The sequence below is a fragment of the Orbicella faveolata genome, unplaced genomic scaffold (genome assembly GCF_042242905.1).
Source record: "Orbicella faveolata isolate gen_17 unplaced genomic scaffold, um_ofav_v1 contig_27, whole genome shotgun sequence".
Classification (NCBI taxonomy): domain Eukaryota; kingdom Metazoa; phylum Cnidaria; class Anthozoa; order Scleractinia; family Merulinidae; genus Orbicella; species Orbicella faveolata.
This window is the reverse complement of record NW_028301555.1, coordinates 2542609-2565992: the sequence shown is the minus strand read 5'-3', so window position 1 is coordinate 2565992 and position 23384 is coordinate 2542609. Positions and strand designations below refer to the sequence as shown.

General features: G+C 37.1%; 1 protein-coding gene across 6 annotated transcripts in view; it reads left to right on the top strand.

The window, feature by feature from the left end:
- Positions 1–23384, top strand: part of LOC110044575 (doublesex and mab-3 related transcription factor 3, truncated-like) — a 34800-nt gene that overhangs the window by 4814 nt on the left and 6602 nt on the right. For 2 of the 6 annotated variants that reach the window (XM_089296417.1, XM_089296416.1), the window contains exon 1: positions 4354–4546. The exons of 2 other annotated variants lie outside the window; for them this stretch is intronic. The gene's annotated coding sequence lies outside the window, so the exon portion shown is untranslated. Of the gene's footprint in view, positions 1–4353; positions 4547–15668; positions 15813–23384 lie in introns of those variants that run through there. 2 more of the 6 variants (XM_020750144.2, XM_020750143.2) reach the window with 2 other exon arrangements.

Sequence of the window (23384 nt, the reverse complement as noted above, 5' to 3'; positions counted from 1 at the left end):
GGGTACAATTTGAATGCAAGCCCTTCGTAAACTCGAAGTAATTGAGTTTTCCTAAATATAATGTTAATTGTCATACATGTACGTTTTCTTGCCCATGTTTTGGTGCTGCAAGACATTCTGTCTTCGTTGCTAGACGTTCAATGACCTCAATATCATATTAGTAAATTCTAAAAGTAAACAATTGAAGGTGCTAAGGTGGCAATACATCAAAGCCACTACAAGGGAGGCGAGCGTAAAACATTTCCTTTGGAGAGCAGTATTCTTCAACATTTTTGGCTGACAATAAAACCTAAAAAACCGGCATGTACATATTATTTTTAAATGTTGATGATATTTGGATCGTCCATAACGTAAGATATCACTTAACCATGCGATTACGTAACTGCGAAATGTTAAAGAAAAATTTAGTCCAGTCTAACACATATGCCGGCAGCAGTCGAACCTCACAATGCGGACAGTTTTACATTACGGCCAGACAGCTCAATTGGTTCCAGACTAATAAGCCAAAATTCTTGCAACCTCTACCTCAACAACAATTAGGTCTGGATGAGAAATAAGGCGCTTTTAACGGCCAGCTGAGATTCTGAGATATGAAAAATTTATTGGTAGTTGAGAAGTAAACTGGAATTTTTGACTGATTGCTGTGACTTAGGCATGCACTTCCATGCCGACCCTCTAAGACAGTCACCTCCATTAAACGGAGAGTCAATTCAGGGCATCTTTAGTGTCCGTATTACAAAGAGGTTTGCAAGTACTACTGTTATCTGTGCATAATCTAAAAAGCTTTTCTGCGCTTGTGTAAGATTAATTCTTAATCATGTGCATTTCCTGATCGCTTAAGACCACCTTGCAATGGAATTGAAATACTTAATTTTTCTAAAAATAGGAACATTCCATGATATTTACGGGTTTCTCAAAAAACGCCAACAGACGGATATTTGAATTAGTAAAATCCTCGAGATAATATAAAACGAAAACAACAAGATAAAGAAACTAACAGTTAAATAAACAAATCTGGAAATATTCGGATTTAGTAACTAATCCATGTTCATAACTCAAGTTGATCATTCAAGAGATCTTGCTCTTAGCCACAGAAATGTTCCTAAAAAGGCTCGGAGGAAAAAATTTGCAATTTTTGCAGACACTCTGGATTGCTAATGACTTCTTGCGTAATCTTATATAGTTGCCATGGACATCGGTAAATGAGCAAATTTTTTTTTTGTCCGGTAATATATATGGTTCTATAAAAGATATACTGAACTATGACGGAAATTTCTACTACAAAAAAAAACCTAGGGAAATCTGTAATTTCTACAGAATCTGACGTCTCTTGAGGTTGGTATGGTACAGTTCTTGCATACATATTTATACACCATAGACGAAAGTAAAAATAGCGACTTTTATCGAATTATATTACCGATTCTACATAAGATATATCATGACGGAAAATCCAAGCGTTTTGTAGAAGTTTGTATGGATGGGAAATTCGATCGAAAGATAGCACAACTTTCCTTCAAAACGGTAAATTTAACTTGAAAATCGAAACCTGCAGCCCTGCTGCCGATAGCCAATAAAGCGCCAGAAAGATAGGAGAAATACAGAAGGTATCGTTTTGAATTTAAACAACGTAGCTTTTCGACGGAATAATGGCACATCTTTCGATTGAATTCCAAATCCATACAAACTCTTATAACACGCTTTGATAACCTGTGATGTAACTATGACAGGAATTTTATTAATGAATCTTGGCACTCTTTCAGCATGCCATTTTTCGATGGTGGTTTTCGCGCGGGCAAATATCGTCAAAATTTGAAACAACTAAATACGACTTTAAGGGTAAATATTTTTATTTGAGATCTGTGGCGGCCGCCGTGACTGGCAAGAATCATCCTGGCGGCAGATAAAAGTAGTTGGAGCATGTCTCGGCAAAATGTTACATAAGGTGCTAATAATATTGATCCAAAGTCGAACTGATAATTTATTGTGTGTTTATGACGGAAAATTTTTGTTAACTTTCAGTTGCAAAACAACGGGAAATATTAACTAGCAAAGGGACCAGTAGAAACCTTTGAAATCACATCAATCGTGAACACAATATAATGCTATCTGCTTAAAGAATTGTAGAAGAATTTACTGTACGACTAGGTGGTAAACATTTCGGGAGTGCCGTTCACAAAATTTCCATGTTTTAGAAATTAGACGAAATTTGACGAAATTTTCAGTTAGGCATCCTCCTTCCCTAAAATAATACACTGGTGAAAGAGCTAGAATTGCGTGCTACAATGCGAAATATTATAATTTTTTTTGAAAAAAATTTCTCGAAGGGTGAAAGGGCTAATTATAACCTTGGTCTCCATGGCTGTTCTTTTGGAGTGCCGCCATTTTCATTTAATAATCTCTTTTGGGTCAGCCCCCTTGAAATGTAATGATGCGTGTACACACAAAACAGTTCTGTTGTGGCGCCCCATAAGAAAAAACGCAAAGGTTGAGCCCTTTTTTAATCTTCCAGCTGTCTGGAAATAATTTATTTTCCATTTAAGATGTAAATAGAAATACATAGTTTTATCAAGTCATTGATATGAAAACAAGGGTGTTGAAATTTGCATCAATCCATTGCATAGGTTCAAGGTTTAACCTGGCGTCACGTGTTTGTGATAAAGTAATACTTCAAACTTATAGTAACTTCTATGGAGACGGCTTATCGAAGATTATGAGATTTCCGTTTTTGGAACACGAACTGATATTAGTGTTTAGCCGCAGTTGTTCTTGGGATTCCGGGATTTGAGGTGGTGCAAACTGGTTCGTGCTAAACGTAGTAGTCTATTTTTGTTCTCCGCCTAGCCTCACGAAACCTTTTACACTACACTGAGTATTGAAAAAGGATTCATTTAGTCCAGTATTGATTGACATAAGACGAAATAAAGGGCTTAAGAATAATGGCACCTCTTATTGTAACCTTTACAAAAATGCATTCTCTTGTTGAATTTACAAAGCGAAGCACACAGCCAGAAACTGCCCCGAAGCGATTGTGTAGTCAAGCTCTGTCTAAGAAGTATTTCTCTCTAAATGCTTTAACGACATAGTTGAGTTATTTCTAGCCGACATACCAACAGCTGCAGGTCAATTAGACGCCAGCGAAGGGAAATATTAGAGCTTGAAATTCGCGGAATAGTTTTGCGATATCAATGTAACTGTTTTTGTTCGGTCAGTTTCTTCCGCGAAACCCAACAGGAAATAGAACTATGGCCCCTTTCCGAATCACCGATGAAAGTGGCAATTCATTCACGTAATGTTTTATATTATCTCGGGTTTATCACAATTGAAGAGATAACGGATTTTGCGGGTTCTAAATACCCTTTATTAATATCAAAGGGAGCATTCTTTTCTTCTATGCGTGAGAAAGACGGGTTGAAACGCACAATCACACCATGATTCGCTACTGAAACCAAAACGATGCGACTTCAACGCGCGTTTCAAATATGCTACAATGGTGAGATAATATCTAAACCAAAACAAAACTCAAAAAGTGTTTACAGATCCGCAGTGGAAATATATGTCAAGGTTCACTGATTCACCCTCCACAGTACATGCTAACAATACGTGCAAAAGATTATATTTTTCTTCATGAAAATGAAGGACGGTTTTTCAATTGGAAACCCATCGAGAGATCAAATGCATTTTGAGAAAGTCTCATATCGAGTTTCTAACCATATCGTAACAACTTTGGTTTGTAGTAAATTAAAAATTGTGATTTCCACCGAAATGCCTCAGATTTACCCGTAACAATAGTAACATGTTTACAGGCTAATCTACATGAGAAAATCGAATTTTCTTGAAAACATGAAGCAAGAGTACAGGAATTATTTAGCTCGGGGTGCTGAATTTGCATTGCAAAGAAGACTATTAAAGGCAACAGCGAGTTGAATGGATCTTTCGGGCGACTTTGTAACGTGACAAAGCTTAGCAATAATGAAAGTGGAAAATTTTGTTTCTTGTTTCAATTAAGATTGATTTGCTCTAAAATAACTGGTTGTAGCTTATAACGACGGGACGTCTTTACTAAAAGACCGATTCTAGCGAAATATGTAAACATGTAGCCTCTGCCACCAGCTGAAATGGAAATGTAATTTTTCGCGCGCTTTTTTCTAAGAGCGCAATTTGATCGGATATATCCTGCGCGCTGTGATATCGCCGTTCGAATCATCTGTTACTCTAAGTCGTTCTGATATCGCGTGATATCAGCATTCGTGGTTAATACTGGTCGTGGCAAATTTGAATACATTAGGTAGTACGAATCCATGTTTGTATTGTATACAAAAGGTGTGACGACAGCTTACGAAACAATGAAATCCCTTAATACAATGTAATTGTCGGCTTTTTGTTAGTCACCTAGCAAGCGAATGTAGATCAACTCGTAAAAGTTTCGAAAACGGCTTGAAACACTGGCAAGTTCGAAACAACGAGACTTCGCGACTTCATTTGAAAGCTAAACTTTGATCTGAACGACGGCAAAGTGAACGCACAATTCAATACTCGGAGATTTCAGGTAAGCCTGCTAGCGGTTTACTTACAAGTTATGATTTATTAAGAGAGTTAATTTTGCGATCCCGATTTCTCTTCTGCAGCTATTAACACCCTTAAACACCTTTTTCGATAAGTGTTCGAGGTAATTTGCCCAATATGTTTCAAGGTTTTCCGAGTGCAACGATTTTCGCGTAACTGACATATCTTTCTCTTCAAGCTTGTTTATCTTGTAATCAAACATTACGTATTCAAATATAGAGTACATATTTACAAAGTTTACCCCGGTTTTGTCTTATATATCTTCTCGAAACAGTTATATGTGTCTATACGCTTCTAAGGTATCGAGTGCGTTTCATTTTCGACTATTCTTAGCAAAATCCTGCCTTCTGAAATTTCATTTTAGCGAAATGTAATCCAGTTTACACAGTCTTGAACAAGTGGCGACAGGTCAATAGTCGGTTGTGCTGCTTAAGGGGGCATTGACAACGGTTTACATCTTTCCCTGAATTAACAAATATTTTCTACCGACGGATTGATCGTAAAATTTGTGCCTCTTGTTTGTAAGCTCGAGTAGTTATTTCCACCAAAATAATGGAGTGTAGTGGAAAAGTAAAGCTTTATGCGTGCTCAAGCTTGCGTAACAAAATTGACTTGGTACGGAATCCACCTGCCGCGAGAAAAAGTTCGATTACAACTGAACGCCATCTAGAACACGCAGTCATTAGAAAATCACAAACAGGATTAAGCGCACAGCGACCCCGGATTACTAAGTTTTCTTTTTTTATTTCTTTGAAGAAAAAAGCTGGGGAATCTAAAAGGCTCTAACAAAGAAAATTGTTTTTGAAGCGTCAGTTAAGCACACATGCGATTGATGAAAAACTCACGGGTGGCAAACGGGGTTAAGGGTTCTTCGCCCGGATTTACAGTTATAGCCAATTTCCGGGCCTGCGAAACAATTTCAACTTTACATCTGTGCCGCAAAAATAGAAAGTCTCGGCTACAAAAATAAATGCGCGCAAATGAATTCCGAGGAAGAGACATATCAACAGCCGGTTCTCCTGTGTTTCGCCATCTTGAACGTTTGGTAGCGAGTGGTTAAGTTTCTAACCGAGGTCGCGTTGATTCTTTCGAAGAAAAACAGTTAAGTTAAACAATTTACAGCGAGGACCGCAGTTGCGTGACCTCCCGTGAAATGTTCCATTTATGAATGCCAATATATTAACGTGTTAACAACAGCCCGGGTCTAGTAAAAGACGAATTTACCGGCTTGGATAGAGTTATCAAAAACCATGGGTTAATAGTGATGTTCGCGCCGGATATATTTACCAAGGATCGAAAGCTTGCACAGTTTCAGACAAAGTCAAGCGGTTTATAAGTGAGTAACCTAGTGAGAAGGAAACGCTAAATAAAAGCTATTGTTCGAGTGATAATTTATTCGTGTTCTACTTTCAGGAGATGCATTGTTAATATCTCCATTTTCTTTAAAACCTGGTAAACGGTGGAAAGAAACCAAAGAGAGATGTGCTATGAATTTTTTCTCGTTTTGGTTTTCCTATTATTGAATTAGAGAAATTAAAACGCTTTTTAGTTCTGTCAGCGTTATTTAAGAAACTTCCATCGACTTTTGCTTTGATGAAATCATTTTCCAGGATGATGGTAGCCGCGAGTTTTTGATTCAGTTGTCGAGTTTAAATTTATTTGTAGAAACTGCACCTAGATTCAGTAATTGCGTCCTAAAAATTGCTGAGTAGATTTTATGTGCTGTTTCATTCACCTCTGCATTTAACGCGCACACGTTAAAATGCTTTGCATGTTTAGGCGCATTTCGCTTGTTAATTAAACAATTTACGCGCGTTATTACAGCCTTTACGTGCTAATAACTGTTATAAGCGCGCTTGTGTTTTGTGTGGAGGGGTGTGAAAATCCACCCAACAAACCTTAAAAATACAGTACACGGCTAACATCACGAACTCAACAAAACAGCTGTGTAAAGCTTGGTAAAACATCTTTTACTGGGTCTAAATAGCTTAATGTAAGCCTTTTCATGAAATGCAGTTTTTATCTTTAACCAAACCATTACGGACATTTTTGCTGAAAATAAATTTAAGATAACGGTGAACTCGACTTGTTCAATTCATTTTGAACCCGCTTGGTTTACTACAACTACGCTACTGTAAGTTGAAAAAACCAAAAGTCAATTGTATTTGTATGTAGCGTGCTTTTTCTTCGAATTCAATATCTTTTTACATTTGCCCTGAACAATACGACATGTTTGCGTGGTTTCACAAACCAATCACTGACCGTTACGTTATTGTTACCTGTTGAACACATTTCACCACATAAAAGAGAGTTCATTAGGGCTCTCTGGAGTGAAATAATAAGCTAACCGGCTGTTCAAACACAAATCAACCTGTTAATGGACTGGCTTCCACTGTTTCTGTCGGCGCCGCAATGTCGAGCTCGAAAAAGACCAAGTCGGCGCTGTCTGTGTTGTGCTGCGTATTAAATACTTCAGCGAGACTTTAACGATTATGATGCGAGACTCGTTGACCGGGAGATAAGTGGGATAATAAATCGTCATAACAGCCTTTTGTAATGATGACAAGTATGAAAAAATCGATCATATCTCGTAGTATTCTCAAACTGTTAAAGAGTACATTCAAGCCCTGAATGAGCGACATATTTAAGTTAAAATGCTTCGAAATAGCAATTAGCGTCACTGTAAGTCACAGTTTTTTTCTTCTTGGATGGAAACAATTTTAACTGAACTATCAGTGGCTGGATTTTCATGAATATAGTTTTCACTCGTTGCCTAGCAACCCTACTTGAAGAAAACATTTCGTTGTCTCGACATATTTTCATTTCAACAAAGGCTCTTTGACAACCATTGTTTTTAAAAAAACAACTCGTTATTTACGATCAATCTTTCGAGTAAATATGGTCGTTGATACAATTCTTGATTAACAACTCTCAAAATAATTTCAGCACTTAAAGTAGTGCGAAAGACTAGAAAATTAACAGAGTATGAAGCCACCAGTTTCACTGAAAAGTGGTTTCCTATCGCTAATAATCGGTTAATTATCTCGGGATTCTATTGGCTAAGCAAGTTTCTAAAGAGCTTGGATAGGTAGGGAATGGCACTTCTTTTTCGGTATTAACTGTTCATCACTGAAAAGGGTTTGTAGTTAAAATTTTTAGAACATTACATCTCATGTGGAATCAGAGTTCTTGCGTTTGTAGCCCAGTGGATATCGGACGTTATTCACTTCGCTGAATAACTTTTAACAGCTGCTATTTATTAACAAAGCACTCGTGAAGTTTTATTGCAGTATCACTTCTCATAAACATGTGCACGAACAGAGTTTCTTTACGAAACATTGTGAAAAGTAACAGATTCGTTTACTTGCTTACTCGGCAAAGATGATTCCATAGGGATGCTATGTTTTTATTTTTTTTCTTTCGTTTTGAACTGGAATTGTAAGAGCTCATTGTGCTAGCATAGAAAAACAGCCCGAGGCTTTGGTATTGTCAGTTTGTTGTTTTTATGAAAAAGTAATTAAGTTTGTGGTAAATTCATACGTCCCTTGGTTTTTCCCATGGATTAAGACTGCACACAATGCCTTGTACTTCAAGCCAATATCTGCTAAGAGAGTTCAGTTACGAGCAAAGTCCATTCTACAGGGCGACACAAACAAATAAAGCCACAGTGCTGGTGACTGTAATGGAAAACGCAAACATATGTTTTGCGCCCTTCGTTAAGATTCAAATGCGATCGTCTCCAGATGGGGCTCAATTGATAGCTGAGAATTGGCCAAACGTTTTACTGTGAGCTCAGAGATGACGCATTTTTGTAACTAATAACTGAGATTTGAGGTCTGCAATATATACTGTGAACTGAAAAAAGGACTAAAATTTTAACTTTTAAAATCTTTAACTGATAACTAAAGAAATAAGCAAAAATTTAACTGATAATTGAGACTACAACAATCCCTTACTCTTTATCGATATTTGAGAGAATTTGACTGTACATCAAGACAATATCCCGATCCCTCAGTAGCTGCAGATCTGATGACTTTCTGTATTCTCACTACCTTTCTACCTGACCAAGTATTGACATCAAAAAAAGAAGCTAGATGTTATAAATCTTGAGGACTGAAGGTTTGAATTAATCTTTCAAAGGAAGACCTCGTGTGTTTTTGAGGTTTCGATCTTTGTAGATGATAATTCTCGTTCTTCTTTAAGTCAGTAAGAAAAGAAAAGAGGTAATTTCTGATTTGCACGGGAGTTTCTCGAAAATGACTCTAATTCTTACTGCAAACGAGACTTTTAAAAAGAAGACTTATTCAAATCAAAACTAATAGTGGTTTCGTCTCTGATAAACCAAAAACAATACAATATCTTTTATGGTCTCAATAAAATATTTAAGATGAGAACGGAAAACTAAAGCAAATGTAAGCAAGATCATTTTCTAAAGTCTTCATTAACTTCACTAACTAAATGTTATTGTTGACGAAGACTTTAAATCAGTTTCTTATGATATTCGGGGGTTTAGCTATTTTATTGTTTTCTTTTGTACCACGGTTTAGCGCAAATCCCAGCCTATGTATAGGTTTTTAATGTGGTTTCTCGCTTGGGTTCTCGCCTCACTTTATTTGTTTTACAAATGAAAACATTTAAACACAATTTTGTTTGAGTTATGGTTTAGACACCGCGGCTATAAACAAAGGATTAAAGTTCCGTGCAGGTAAATTGTTTAAATATGTCATTTTCTTTAGATCGAACTCGTTATTAGTCGAACATGAAATAAAAACGCCCTCAGAAGCAAGCTGCCCAACGGCACTGTTGCCTATTAAAACTAAAAATGCCCATATTAGCTCATCGGGTTATTACGGTGTCATTTGGAATTTTCCTAAATTTCCTTTTTTTTCAGACGCAAATAAAAAAACAACCAAAGAAAAAAAATCAGCAAATTCCTAGTTTACCTGTTCGCCGCCATGTTCGATGGAAATAACCAAATCTTTCAGTGGTTTAGAATTTTCTAACATTCCTTCTCCAACAGCGCTCATCCGCAAAGTTGTGCAAGTTATTTGACCTACGAGTCTGCAATTGCTAATATTTGACATTAATTTGTGTCTCACGCAAAAGCGAGTGATATCCAGCACTCTATCAGCATAAATTTAATGCCATACAGTTCATCAACCATTTCAGGTCCATTTGATATTGAGTGGCTATGGCCAAGGTCAAAATTGGAAAAACGCCAGATTTCAATATCTGAACATTGTAAAACAAATAACAAGGCATTAAAATACTGCTGGATATGTGGTTCTCTTTGGTAACATGGGATTATTTCACCGTTTTAATTTACTCGAGGTCTACCTCCTAGGAGTCAGATTATTGAATTAACTGGCCCTGACTCAGTCAACGCCCTTTCAGAGAGCTGATTACGCAATTATTTTTTTCTGGTCTTTCGCCGTATCGATCAAAAACTGAATAGCATTGTTCATTCACAGACTGCTCAATTAAATTGGCGCTCACTAACAACACAAACAAAGGAACTGACTGCTCTTAGCTTGTTTAACAGGGGCAATATTGAAATTCCAGCGGACTTATCAACGAAGTGATCAATGAGACAGCTGTATCCCATAAAGACTTCTAAATCAGGTCGACGTATTGACAGGTTATTCATATAAACTCCAACTGTTCGATTCTCCATACTCAGTGAATTTGCAAACGAGACTTTGAGCGCGATGCACAACGAGTTTGCTGTTAAATTCAGAGAGGTCTCTGAAGAGTCTCTTGGTCGAGACGAAGCACCGCGTCAGGCTTGCCACGAACTATTTTTTCACAAGTATTTGACAATTCTTTATTGTATATATTTATTATTATGTTGTAAGGATCTGAGAGTTTTGTGGTCCGTTGAGTTAATTAATCAAGAGATCTGTTCTGGTTTCACCTGTTGGCATGAGCATCTCGCAGGGTCGATTGATCAAAAACTGCAATTTCAATCGATCAATTTTGTTTTCAAACGGCCATTTTTGTTATCAATTAAACAGAGTCGGCCAGGAATTTTGTAGATTCGGTATACAGGCGGACTTTGAATCTAGCATACGATATTTTGACGCCAAAATTGAGCTTTTTGGGGGGTATGAAGTATACCTTGTTTTTCCAAGTTTCGGTGTTTCGTATGAATTCGCGGGGAAATTTGGGTATGATGGGTTTTTATTTTCAGTTATATTGGTATACCACTACCCCCCCCCCCCCCCCATGGCCGACCTTGACTAAAGAAGGACAAATGACTCACAATTCATGAAGTAGCCTGGATTCCTCAACCAACCCAACCCCCCCCCCCCCCCCCTTCCAGCTCTCATTCACCTAAATTCGCTCCCGTATACGACCGGGTCTTAAAACCAAGTGGGCTGGCATTACGGCAAAGAGTGCAGTTAGTATTTGTCAACCAATATTTCAACTAGCAGGGCTAATTCTTCAGGGCCAAGGCCTCAATGAAAGGCAGAAAACCGTGTGAGATAAATTCTACTTATTTTGACCTCTCTTACTAATGATAAAGAATATTGCTCAAGTGGCGCTTATACAATTACAATCAAAACATACAAAATCGAACTTCTGTGAAAAGACGTTTTATTAACAGGCTTGGTTCCCACTCATCACCAATTTCCACAGGCTCGGAGTTTTTTTTTTTCTTCTTACTAAACATTTCCCAGTTATAAACATCGTATTATTCCTTAAAACAACGTGCAATAACAGTATTGACAGTGATCGACGGAGGAAAGTTGGGGGGGGGGGGGGGGACTCCACCCTTTACACTTTAATCTTTAACTCCCAAATGTTTTCATCCCCACATCAATAAAACCCAAAATTTTAAAAAAACCCTAAACGCTTCAAATTACTGCTCGATGTCTTTCATACCAAAGGTTAAATACTATAGTTTCGTCAGCGTTACAACCATTCTCAGTTCTGTACAATAAAAAAAATGAATAATATGTGACTAAGTCCAAGCAGTCGCTCTGTTTTGAATGCTCTCTACGACCGAGGCTGGTGTCGTGCATAGATGCAGTAGGTAGAATCAAAAAAGAAAACTTCACGATTTTAATTTGACTCGAGGGAAGAGAGAGTATTAATATGTAATCAAATTTCTCTGTCAGAATGACATCATGCGGCGTTATAGCTATTACCACGAGGTCTCAAACCTGCTTGTAAATAGCTGAAAACCTGAACAAAGAGATCGGGAGAGTGATAACATGAATGATTAATTGTTAATAGACAACAAATGAGTAAATATACATATTAAATTCGTAGAGCTGGGTATTCAAACTCTTGATTGATGAACTTTTTGTTGACTTCTGAATCAAAATCAATCGATCTGCCATTTCCAATTTCAATATCTTATTGCACTGTTAGCGGACAACTCCAAAAAAAAAAATGAACACAAAGTTTGCCTTGATCGTTTGTTCCTTTCATATTTAAAGTAGCTTGTGGTAACTAAAATCGTCTGTCAGTAGTCTATGATAACGATTGTCTTTAGCTCAGTAAGTGTCTCTTGAAACAGAGTTTACAAAAAAGCCTTCATGGTGTCCGTTTTACACTGAGAAAAAAAACTCAGTGGTGTCCGGGTGTCTGTTTTTGGAACAGAAGGTGATTCTTTTGATCTTCGCTACATAGCGCAAGACATTCTAGTCTCTCATTTGGTCACTGCACACATATTTAGGTTTAACCCTGAATAACATAATTCTTGAACTTTTCTCAATCTTTTCCGTTATTGTATAGCAACTGACTCGCGTCACCTGTCTCAAGCTGTTTAACGCATATTTACACAGTTTAAAATACTACTTTAGTAGCCCCGGTTAGTAACGTGAATTCTTTCTTCATTTTATTGGAATTGAGAAAAAGGGAGACAGTATTCCTTGTAGGCTAAGATCACGAACAATCTCCAAGGCTTTGTTATTTTTATTTTGGCTTCGTTTAACTAACAAGATAGTTAACTATTTCAACACCTGAAACAAAAAAGCGAACATGGATTCTCCATGGTGCGGACACTCACAGCCTTTGTAATGAAAATCACCCCGGCCTATTTTTAATCAACTATGACCGCGGTCGTCTCGATACAGACAGCTTTGTAATTTTCACTCATTTCCTTAATACATAGAGAGGAGTTTGAGCACATCAGCACCTGAGAAGTATAAACAAGTTTTCATTATCTGGAACACCCATGGAGTTTGTCGGCCGGTTTGTGTTAATTACTTCACTGATTGTGACGTCGTTGACTTCCAATCATGTAGCCAGCGCCAAGCGTCCCGGCTCACACGGCTAGCTGTCTTAATATTAATACCAAGCTCCCCACTCAACTGTGATATTAAAGGAAGTTTTACTAGCTATTTCAATACCGGAAATAATCGGCGAACTCCTACGGGGCATGTCTGTTGACTGAACAACCTGTAGTCATTTATTCATACGCTAGATTCAACAATACAATTGAAGAACCGTTTAACTACCGAGTGAAGTCGATCTGTTTTTTTTTAGTAAAAACTGTCACCTCTGCCTTTGCCTGCAATATTAAGTAAAACGAAAATGGAAACAGCGCTCAATCAAGGTAAATGTTAACCGTTCACTAGTTTATCTATAGTAACAGCATATCGGTTAAACCAATAGTTTTTTAGACTGCAATTATTATAGTTGTTTGTTTATTTGTTTTGTTTTGTTTTTTAATTCCTTTTTTTATATAGCCAGGTGCCGTAGTGTGAGGTAATATATTTACTGTTTTCTCAGTGCATTAGTCGTGATAACTGAAGAAAAAAACGTACAAAACACACAAAAAAGCTGTTAACTTGCGGGCATATATCTTCAATATTAGAAGATATGCGATGATTAATACGAGACATTTTTTTTGTGTTCCGAGTCGCCTGCAACGGTCCAAACTGACTTATATATCAGTTGACAAAACGCTTATTGCATGCATGGGTATCTCATCGCGAAATATACAGGTCCAACTGTTTCGTCGACAGCTGAAATGAAAGGATAAACAGAGGAACTTGATTATAGGAACCAAAGTCAGTCCGGAATCGCCAATGTATGAAATCATCAATTTATTCAGCCTTTATTTCGATTCACGTTCGCCAAATTGTAGGAACATTAGAAGAAAGCGTTATCATTTTGATCAATTCCAATTTTTAACTATTTTCTGGAAACTTCGGAGTACAACATGAAATAAACAATCAAAACAATGAAGTTCTTTTTCTTGAGCGTTTAATGTTTTTGATTAAAAACCACACAACAGAACATGGATGAACTTTTAATCCCGGTTTTGTGGCCGGGAGCATTTATTTTGTTCATGTGTTTTTATCGGTTAGTAAACCAAGTTGTGTACGATTTTATCACTGCAAGGCACGGTCTTAGGTTGGCAGATTCTCATTTTTCCAATCTTAAATTTTAGAATAAAATGTCGCTGTATTCTGGCGGAGCTAAAATTTCATGATATTTGAAATAATTTGAGATTACCGCCACTATTGCAAGTTCTGTTTTTAAAAGGGAACTGTTTAATTCAGTCATGTTGTAATAACTTGTGTATATCTGCAAAGCAGATGCAACTGGATCACGAAATTGAGTCGAAACTTTCGGAAGCTCTTGGTAAGCTGTCCGAAATCTTCCAACGACTTTATGTTCGTGGAAAGTTTGTCTCTTTTAAAAAACGGCCAGGGTATAAAAATTTTTTTCCATACACGATTCCTTTGTTCGAGAGGAAATTGCAAGACAAAGACGAAATTTCTACCCACGACAAAAATGCCTTGGAAAATTACTTTTCTTTCCTAGAATCGTGTATAATTGCGGAGAAGTTGCTTTCTAATGGCGCCTTTCACATCGCGATAACCATCGGCGAATTCTCGATACGTTTAGAGGTTTCAAAATTACTTTAATTAGTCCTGACTCGTAAGAGATGGTAAGCGATCGTTATTTCAAAGCCGGCGTTATAAAAACCGATCAAGGTCTGAGTGGTTTGGAATACCCCCTGTACTTTTCAAATACACTTTTCTTTATCCGAATTTTTTTGTTGTTGTTGTTAATTTATTTCCCTAGTTTATTAATGACCGGGAAGAAAAAACAAAACACAAAAATGGAATTTTCGTTTTTCGTTTTTAATATAAGGAATAAATGGAGAAAGATAATAGATTTGTTTTCTTAGCGCGATCGAGAGGGTACAACAAAGTTGTTCGAGTGGGTGCCCTTTTCACGTCAAGCTACCACCTGTGATTGGTCTCCGCCGGCGGGAAAAAACGGAGGCAGTCTGTGCATATTGATTACAACTTGTTTAAACGGTCTTGAATGATGCATGCGTGTTGACTGAACTTAAGGTTGCTGACGGTCTCGCCAAAAGGCCATAAATTTCTATCAAAATGTTGCCACAGAGACGCGGTGTAATTGAAAACCGTTGAAAAACTTCTGTACGATGCCGGAGTCCGGTACGCCGATTTGTACCAACAATTGTTCCATTCAAAACTAACGTGAGCTGAGGTGTAAATGATATTTTATAACTCCCGTTTTCTGGCGGCGCAATTGAAAGTCGCATTCTTATTTCACCCTAAGTTTCCCTCTTTACGGAAATAACCGGCTCAGAAAATTATCTCACGTTATATTAGCACTTGCTCACACTTAATGTATCGCTTACACGCCCACGCGAAATAGAAATATATGCCTGATATCATTTTGGCTTTGGCAAACCCGATACTTACGGAAAAGGATGTTTTACGCAATACCTATATTTTTCTTTCAGTGGGTTAAAAAAAATATGTAACATATATGCAAGCCTTTTTATGCCATAAGCACGTTTCAAACGAAGTTGACTTTTACAACAGAAATTTGTGAAAATATTTCGATGAGCAGATTACCATTAAAAGTGTCTTCGTTATGGAAACTGTTGGCATGAAAGTCAATTCGTGTCTTACTCGTATTTTATCAGAGGTAGATCAGCAGAGATGGCGCCCCATAATTGTACAACAGCTTACGTGCTGATACGCACTCTGCACTCTGATTGGTCACGCACAAAGCAGCGCTGTGAGTGGTCGAAAATAAAGACAATGAAACCCTTTTAACATAATGTAATTGACAGTTGCATTGTCTGTCCTTTGTATGGTATTTTAGTTACCCAGGTAGTAAGAAAACGTGTTTCTACTTACAACACCTTAGGTGGCGGTTGGTTGGTTTTTATAGGAGTCAAAACGAACTCGCTAAACAGTAGGACAACACTGTGAACACTATCTAACTCCGCTCCAAATTTTGAGGTGAGATAAAACGGTCGTAATTTTTTACCTGTGAGTGGGAACTGTTTTCGGAGCAATTCTGTGTGATGATTTTATTCAGTGTTCTAGCTATGAATATGTAAGATTGCAACGTTGTTACTGATACTTTGCTTTGCTTTCGAATGAAAATTCGGCGCGAAGAATCGAGCAATCCGCAACTTAAATTTATACCTTTTTTTTTTTACTTGGTTGTATATTTTGTGTCGTCTGTTGGCCAGTTCTTTAAAGAACTCAGCCAGCAAACTTTCCGTAGAGATCGAGAGAGAGAGAAAAAATAGCAATTTGAGTGAGTGAGTCTGTCTTTGTTATTTCAGTTTACCTTAAAAATCGTATGCCAGCGAATTCACAATGTGTGCTCCTCATGCAAAATAAGCGGCGATTTAAAATTTCGAATTTTTGCATTCTATAGATAAATTCCGCTTTGGAACAGCTTTGCAAAATAATTTGGCAAAGAAATATTTATTTTCGTGACTTTTTGGAGCGCGTTGATCTATCTGTTTAACCTCGAAGTGTACTCTTTTGTATAATGTTACGGTTAAAAGTAATCGAATATTCTGGGTCGTGGATCGTGGAATATGTACACTTAAAAACAGCTCGCTATTTTTAGCTGTCTGTGGCATGAAATTATGTTCACGCGAAAATCTTGGGCAGCTTTTCACAGCTTCGATAACTCGATATGTTGTTAAAGAGGTATCCGTTACCTTAGAATAAATTATTTACAGATCGAATTATCTATTTTCGTGTTGTTCCAACCTGGAAAACTTCAGTTGCTATTTTTGTAACACCCAAGAAATGATATGTAATCGAAGACGGCCCTGTTAACTCGATAAGCAACTTCCGACTAAATTGTACAGTACTGTTACTCGATGCGAACCAATACGGCCACTAGTTGATATGCATTTTTCTTCGCCCAGTGATTAACACACTGTTGCAATATGGCTTCGTATCTTGTAGAATTGTCTCTTTAGTAAATAATGCTCTCTTGGACAATAAAATTAGAAGAACTATTTTGGGTTTAACAGAGAGGAAGAAATCTGTATTAGTGAGGCTAAACCATCAAGTACGTATGGCCTTGGATTGTTATTGTTTTACGAAATTAAGAAAGAGCGAGTTTAATCGAAGAACATCACTACGAGCTATCGTTTGCCAGCGACTTGAGCAAAGTCCGCAAAGTGTGTGACTTTTTTGCCATCGCGTGTGCGTACAAAGGTACATCGCGTGGTCTTAGACCCATGTTCAGCCAAACGTGACCATTCGGCTGAAACCAATCGATCGCACTTGCATAGCACGGTGTCATCAGACCGGCCGCACGCGCTCAGAATTTCTGTTTCATCACGATTAAACAGGGCTCCGTAAGCTGTGCGACACACTGGCAGACTGCGTATCAAGTTAAAAGACGCAGGGCTTGTTTTGTTCGCAGGATACAGTACACAGCTGGCGCGGAGTTTTTATTACACGAAGAAGAAACGGTTTAATGCACTCGCGCGCGTGGGAAGCCCATTCAAAACCACCCTGCTGGATACCATTCAAAAACACTGTTAAGATATCACGTTCGCAACATTGTCGTTGAAACAACCAGTGAACGATTGCATAACGGAAAGGTTTCCTTGCGCGAAAGAATAACATTAGCCGTTTGTATAACGCAGTACGTGAGCATTCGATAAACTTTAGGACGTCGCAGGTCAAACCTTCAGATTATGAGGGTGTTGGCCGTAAGCCCGATATGTTAATACCGGATCTATTGGTTGTACTTTCTCTGTTCTTTCTTTAGCTGATGGCGTGTTACTTGAGCATACCCAAGAAAAATAAACAAGCACTGCCGAGAAGTGTAAACATTTACTTAGTCGATTATGTGTCAGACACTTTGTTAAGTACAAGATATGGCAGTCAGGTTTAATCTGCTGAAATATCCATGTACGTGAGCCGGATTAGAGTACGCGAAATAGGATCAGTTTCAGTGAGCATTGAACTCTCTTGTACTCCATGGTTTCTCTTTTGGAACTGAAAACAATTTTTCCTGAATACAACGCGTTGCTCGGTTACATCAGCTCCTTCTAATGTAACAAAAACGACCCGAAAACATTGTTTTCAGTCTTCTTAAAGTTCCTATTAAGAATTTTATCTCTTTTGCCCCGGAGGTAAGATTGAAAATTTGAAAGTCAAATTTTGGTCAAATGGTAGATACGCGCTTTAGCAAGTCGTAAATGCTTTACTATTTACATCAGCTGTCGTTTCAACACAATTTCGGTTAACTAGAGTGATCTGTGTTTTTTTTTCTAGAAGTGCTCTCTCTCTTAACTAGTCCATGGGGCAAAAGTAATAAAAGTGAGCGATTGAGCTCTCAATTTAATAGAAAGTCGCATCTACATCCATATGGGCAACCATTAACACAAAAACACAAAAGACTACTTCGCTACATGGGTAGGAAATGATATTCAGAGATACAGGCCGGGAAAATACAGTAATTAGCCTTCGAATAGGAATGAAACTGTATGTGAATTTATGATAGCTTTTTTAATTAAAACTCTTGGAATATTACTGTCGTGGCTTTTGAGATGGGTAAGTTTGTTTCATTTTATCGATCTCATTTCGAAACTGCGTCCTTGAAGGAAGGAATTGTTCCCTTTTGGAGAGTGTAACAAAGGTAAATTTCAAAGTTAAAATGAGTGTTCTGAACAAAAATGACATTGCGTGATCGACATGATAACAAGAAATTTCAATTTGGTGAATATTAAGGCAAGAATCCAAAACGTCTCGGAAGGAGGCTGTTAACATGAGCATTGTTAATTGTGCCGTGTTTAAGAGTTTTCAGCAACATTGAAACCACAAGCGAAAAGTCACGAGATTTTCCTGAATTTTTTATTTATGGGAGGCTGTACGTTAAATCTCAAAATATCAGGTTTTACTACGTAAAAAAATGTCAAATGTTTCAGTTTAAAACTGTGCCTGTTTAGGAAATAAAATTTCAATCCAAAAGAAGAAAATTGCTTGAAGATTGGCACCGAGGCGGTGTTGTTTAAAAACCAAACAGAACGCATTGATTTTGGTGAAGTCTGTAGAGAAGATCGTTTTTGTCAAAACAAGGCAATTTGTGTTGATACCATAAACAGCTATTGTAGGTCGTCCTGTTCTTTGTAAAAGGTTCTTCCAAACATTTGGGACTCAGTCAGTTTATTTCAAAGCGCACTCCATTGAATCTAGCTGTTTAGTGATGACATTTAAGCGCTGGAACAACATAAAACTGCGAGATATTGATTTATGTAATGGAAGAAGTAATAATGTTTGGTATATTTAAGAGCCAAGTTTGTTGTTCTCGAAAGGTTTTGTAAAATATGTGTGCTTTCTTGTTGTTTCAATCTTGTTTTAGAATGTCAAAAGGACGTTTATTAACAACAAAAGCGCAAAGACATCTGTTTTTGCTTTAATAAAACCTCTGTGAATCAAAAACAGTTACGCGACGCGAAAACAAGATTCGCCAGGATTTAGCGCAAAATCTTACAACAATTACAAATTGTTGTCTTGGGAGAAATTTCGCGTATATTTTTAGATTGCAACGCTACCGAAATATATTTCAGGGGCTTAATATAACGCCCAAAACTGATTATAAAATCTTGTTTTTGTAGTGTGTGATGATTACAACGATTTTTGGGTTCGATAAAAGGTCGTGTCATACAGAATAGATTTCATGAAACGGCCGGGAACACAATATGACACAAGAATGTCTCGTCAATCACGATCTACTTGGGAAAATATTTTTAAAGCTTGCTAAGTTTTCATCTTTTGTAGCTGCATCGATTCCGCATAGCGTTTTGAACAGTACAGGAAAACCATTCAATCGCTAGATGTTCTTAAAGGGTTTATACGTATAATTACCGCACGCGAGCATAGCGAAATATACATCAATACACCAATGAAACATTTCCGAAGCAAAAATGCCAGGAATTAGAAACATAGAGGTCGTCCACGAATTTGTTTTTCAAATGTCAGTCGCTAAGCAGATTGTAGATATTTAGCGTCACATTTTTTTTTGATGTAATCAATGGGTAACATGTTTTGAAACTACCGTGGTATGACTCTCGACCTGCTCCGAAAACAACCGTTTCCGATGAAGGATTCGCTAACAGTTAATACTCTAAAGCATGCTTTATTTCCACGTTTGGATATTTTAGCATTTTCTCATAGGAAACAGGAAGAGATTAAACTGGAAACTTCGATGGACACTTTTTTTTTTTTCCCTCAAAGCTCCGTATACTTTGAGGTCTTTTAAAGACTAGTTTGTATAATTTCCGATAACAGACGGATTTTTACGTTCTAAAAAAACTTTTAACAGTTCCTCTGTTACCTTTAAACTTGTATAGTAGACCAGTTAATTTTGAACTGCGTGTCAAGTCATATATGACTGGGATAAAGTGCGACGGATTTGAACGTTGCTCAACTCCACTGAAACGTAAAGCATTTGCACTAACCGAAGGCCGGGTTTTCAGTTATGCAACTCCAAACATGTACGCACATGTATCCAGTCTCTTCTGTATCATCTCAGAAATCTTTGAAATGTCAAGGACGTTTTGCGAGAATTAAATGACCTTTTAAAGCATTTAAAACGCTTAACAATATATTTTCTTTGTCCAGTTATAACTTCGAGTATGTTTGGTATTTGTGCGGTTACGACACCAAATTTAGTTTCAAAATATCTTTAAAAAGCGACATTCGGTAAATTCCATCTACGTCCTATTATGAAATTAACAGAATGATGTAACATTTTCCTAGCCTCTTGGCCTTCTGTGTGTTTTTCCTGTGCTTTGCTGACTTGTTTTCTGAGACGTGCTACTTTGTTGGCAATATTTTTAGGAGGCAATGCTCCGCTTACCCCAACTATACGTCAATTCGTTCGGTTTTGACAATAACCTGGTCGGAATTCAAACAAAATCTATTTGATCTTATCAAAACATTGGGCTGAATAGCTTATATCTTCGGTTTACAATGACTTTTGTTATTAATTCTTACCTGTTTGTTCAGGTTTATAGTCCGATAAATTTTCTGCGATTATCGGATTGTTTCTTTTGTTTTGTTTTGTTTTGTTGTTGTTGTTGTTTTTTATTGCCTTCTTGTATTCCGAGAAACTTCGGCAAATAACTAGAAAAGCATGAGGAACGGCGAAACGAAATGGGTCCCTCTGAGAACATAAAATAAGCAAAGAAAACAAGTCATCCTACATCATTAAAACGTCATTCAAGACTTGGAGGTTTTTCGGCTGTAATAACAACCCTGGATGTATGTAAAGCGATCAAATTCAGTCAATCTTTTAAGCTGCAGTTGAAGACAAAAATACTTCAGATCTTTCCTAATATAGCTTTTTTAAACTCGATATTCGCAGACATTACAGTTCAGCTAATCTGCGCTAGCATACCTCCAGAATACAGTGCATGGTTAGTGTCGATAACGAATATGGCCAATTTTTAACTAATCTTCGTCCTGCTCGAAAGCTTGATTCTCTTGAGTTGTTATTGCCTTATATTAGTTTTAAGGATAGCTTTGAGTATTTGGAAGCGCGTGAAGAAAGCATTTCTTCATTGATTTTCATGGCATCTTTCCACTTCACAATGTGTTGTTAAGGGTGAAATTCAAAGATTTCCTTCGCTCCTCAAAGTTAAAGAATTAATATTTTCAAACAGGGTTATTTGGAAACCTAAAACCTTTCTCGTTTTCCTTGCACCAGGTCAGCGTGCCATTAAATAGCAAAATATGAATGTACAGAAAAATGTACCTTACAAACACAGAAAATGTGAATGATTTAAAACGTCCGTTTTTACTTGTGACCGCTTTTGTTAGGAAACAGTATAAGTTATTTGGGTATGGTGAAAATTGTTTTCCACATCAAAATGAATGGTTTAATCGCAGATAGAAAATTAAAGTCGAAAATTGAACTGAATATTCTTCCACGAGTTCGTTACATTCGTTTCAAAGCGAATGTGGAGTGAATTCAAGATTTAAGGTTTTAGTTCGCACGGCGAGTGAAACAACCAAAATACAACAGCTTCTGACTTCCTCTGCCATTTATAATTTTAGAGAACTTTATTTCTAGACAGTGCCGGAATAGAAAGACGTCTGGTTTTAAGAGCTTGTTAATCACTCCGCTTTATTGCGGTTCCCTTTGCAATTGATAATGTCTCGCTGAGCTTTTAAGAGGTTCGATGTTTTTGCTTTAGAAATTAATTTTTTAAAAACATGCTTTCCTTGTGATACCAAAGTCTTCCCGTTGAAGGCTAATTTAGCATCCCAGGATTAATTTTGTCTTTTAAAAATCTTTTCAACTCATATTCTAAGGCACTTGTCAAGCTACCGTCGGGACAATTTTGTGATTTCATATTTTTTATTTTGGAAGCAATTACCACGAAACTCTAACAGCTGACTTATATAATTTCATTTTTCAGGCGTGTGCCATGAAAAACGACAAATGAGAAAATACAAAGTGTTTTATACTTCTATCAGAGTGTTTTAATTCGCAATAATTGAAAAAAGGCCGCCCTTTATACCCCTTTCTTAATTAAGCTATTGCTGAGGGACACCTGCTTTTTATATATCTCAGTTTTGACTTAAGTCGAACACAAATTACAGCGAGTAAATTTCTATCAAGTCATATGAATAAATTTCCATGGTGTACTTTTGTTAATGGTTGGATCAAACTGCTCCGAATGGGCTAGCTTCCTTGAATAAAGGAAGTACTTTCTGAAATAAGTTATGAGGGTGTCCAAAAATACACAATGGTAGTACTTTATTTACTAGGCTGTCCTCGAAATCGAAGAGCAAAATATTGTAAAGGTAAATTAAGCAGTCAAGAATCTTATGGTCAAGTTTGTGTCCCCTGAAAAGACCACAACTGATTGGAGTAAACTAGACTAAATGATTAAAAAATGTCAGTGTCAAGTATAAAAATTAGCGATCTTATGCTATTGAGAAACTCGACGATTTCGTATAGTTATTGAGGGAATATGGAGATCGTATTGACAAACAGATAAACAGATTTGATATCCATATCGCGCTAGCCTAAACAAGGGTGTGGAAAAATGGTTAGCACCATTTAACCGTCCTTGAGTGAATGCAAGTGCCTCACAAAGAGGAAACGCGATTGTAGCAATTTTGCCAAAAAGCTTTCGCAACAGCTTTAATAAAGTAACCAACACAGCCCGTGATGACTTCCTTAGGGCGTGTTTTGAAGTAAATTCAGGCGTTTCCCAAACTGAGTAGTCCATTTGAAGCGGCCATTAAGGAAACTTTGAGTAGTCGTTTTACAAAATTGGCCACTTGAAATGAGTAGAATTATAATGCAAATCATACGCCTATGTATGAAATCAAGTAAGATTTGTTAAGCTTAAACTTGCATTGTTTTTTTTTTCTTTTTGGCCAACGAATGAAGTATTTTGTACAACATGTGTTCGATTCCCATAGACACACATTGATATACATAGGTACATTGAAAACTGCATTTTTTAGTTTTCCGGATTCTCGCTTATTTTTGTAAATGTAAAATATATTTGACACCTCTACGTCTGCCCT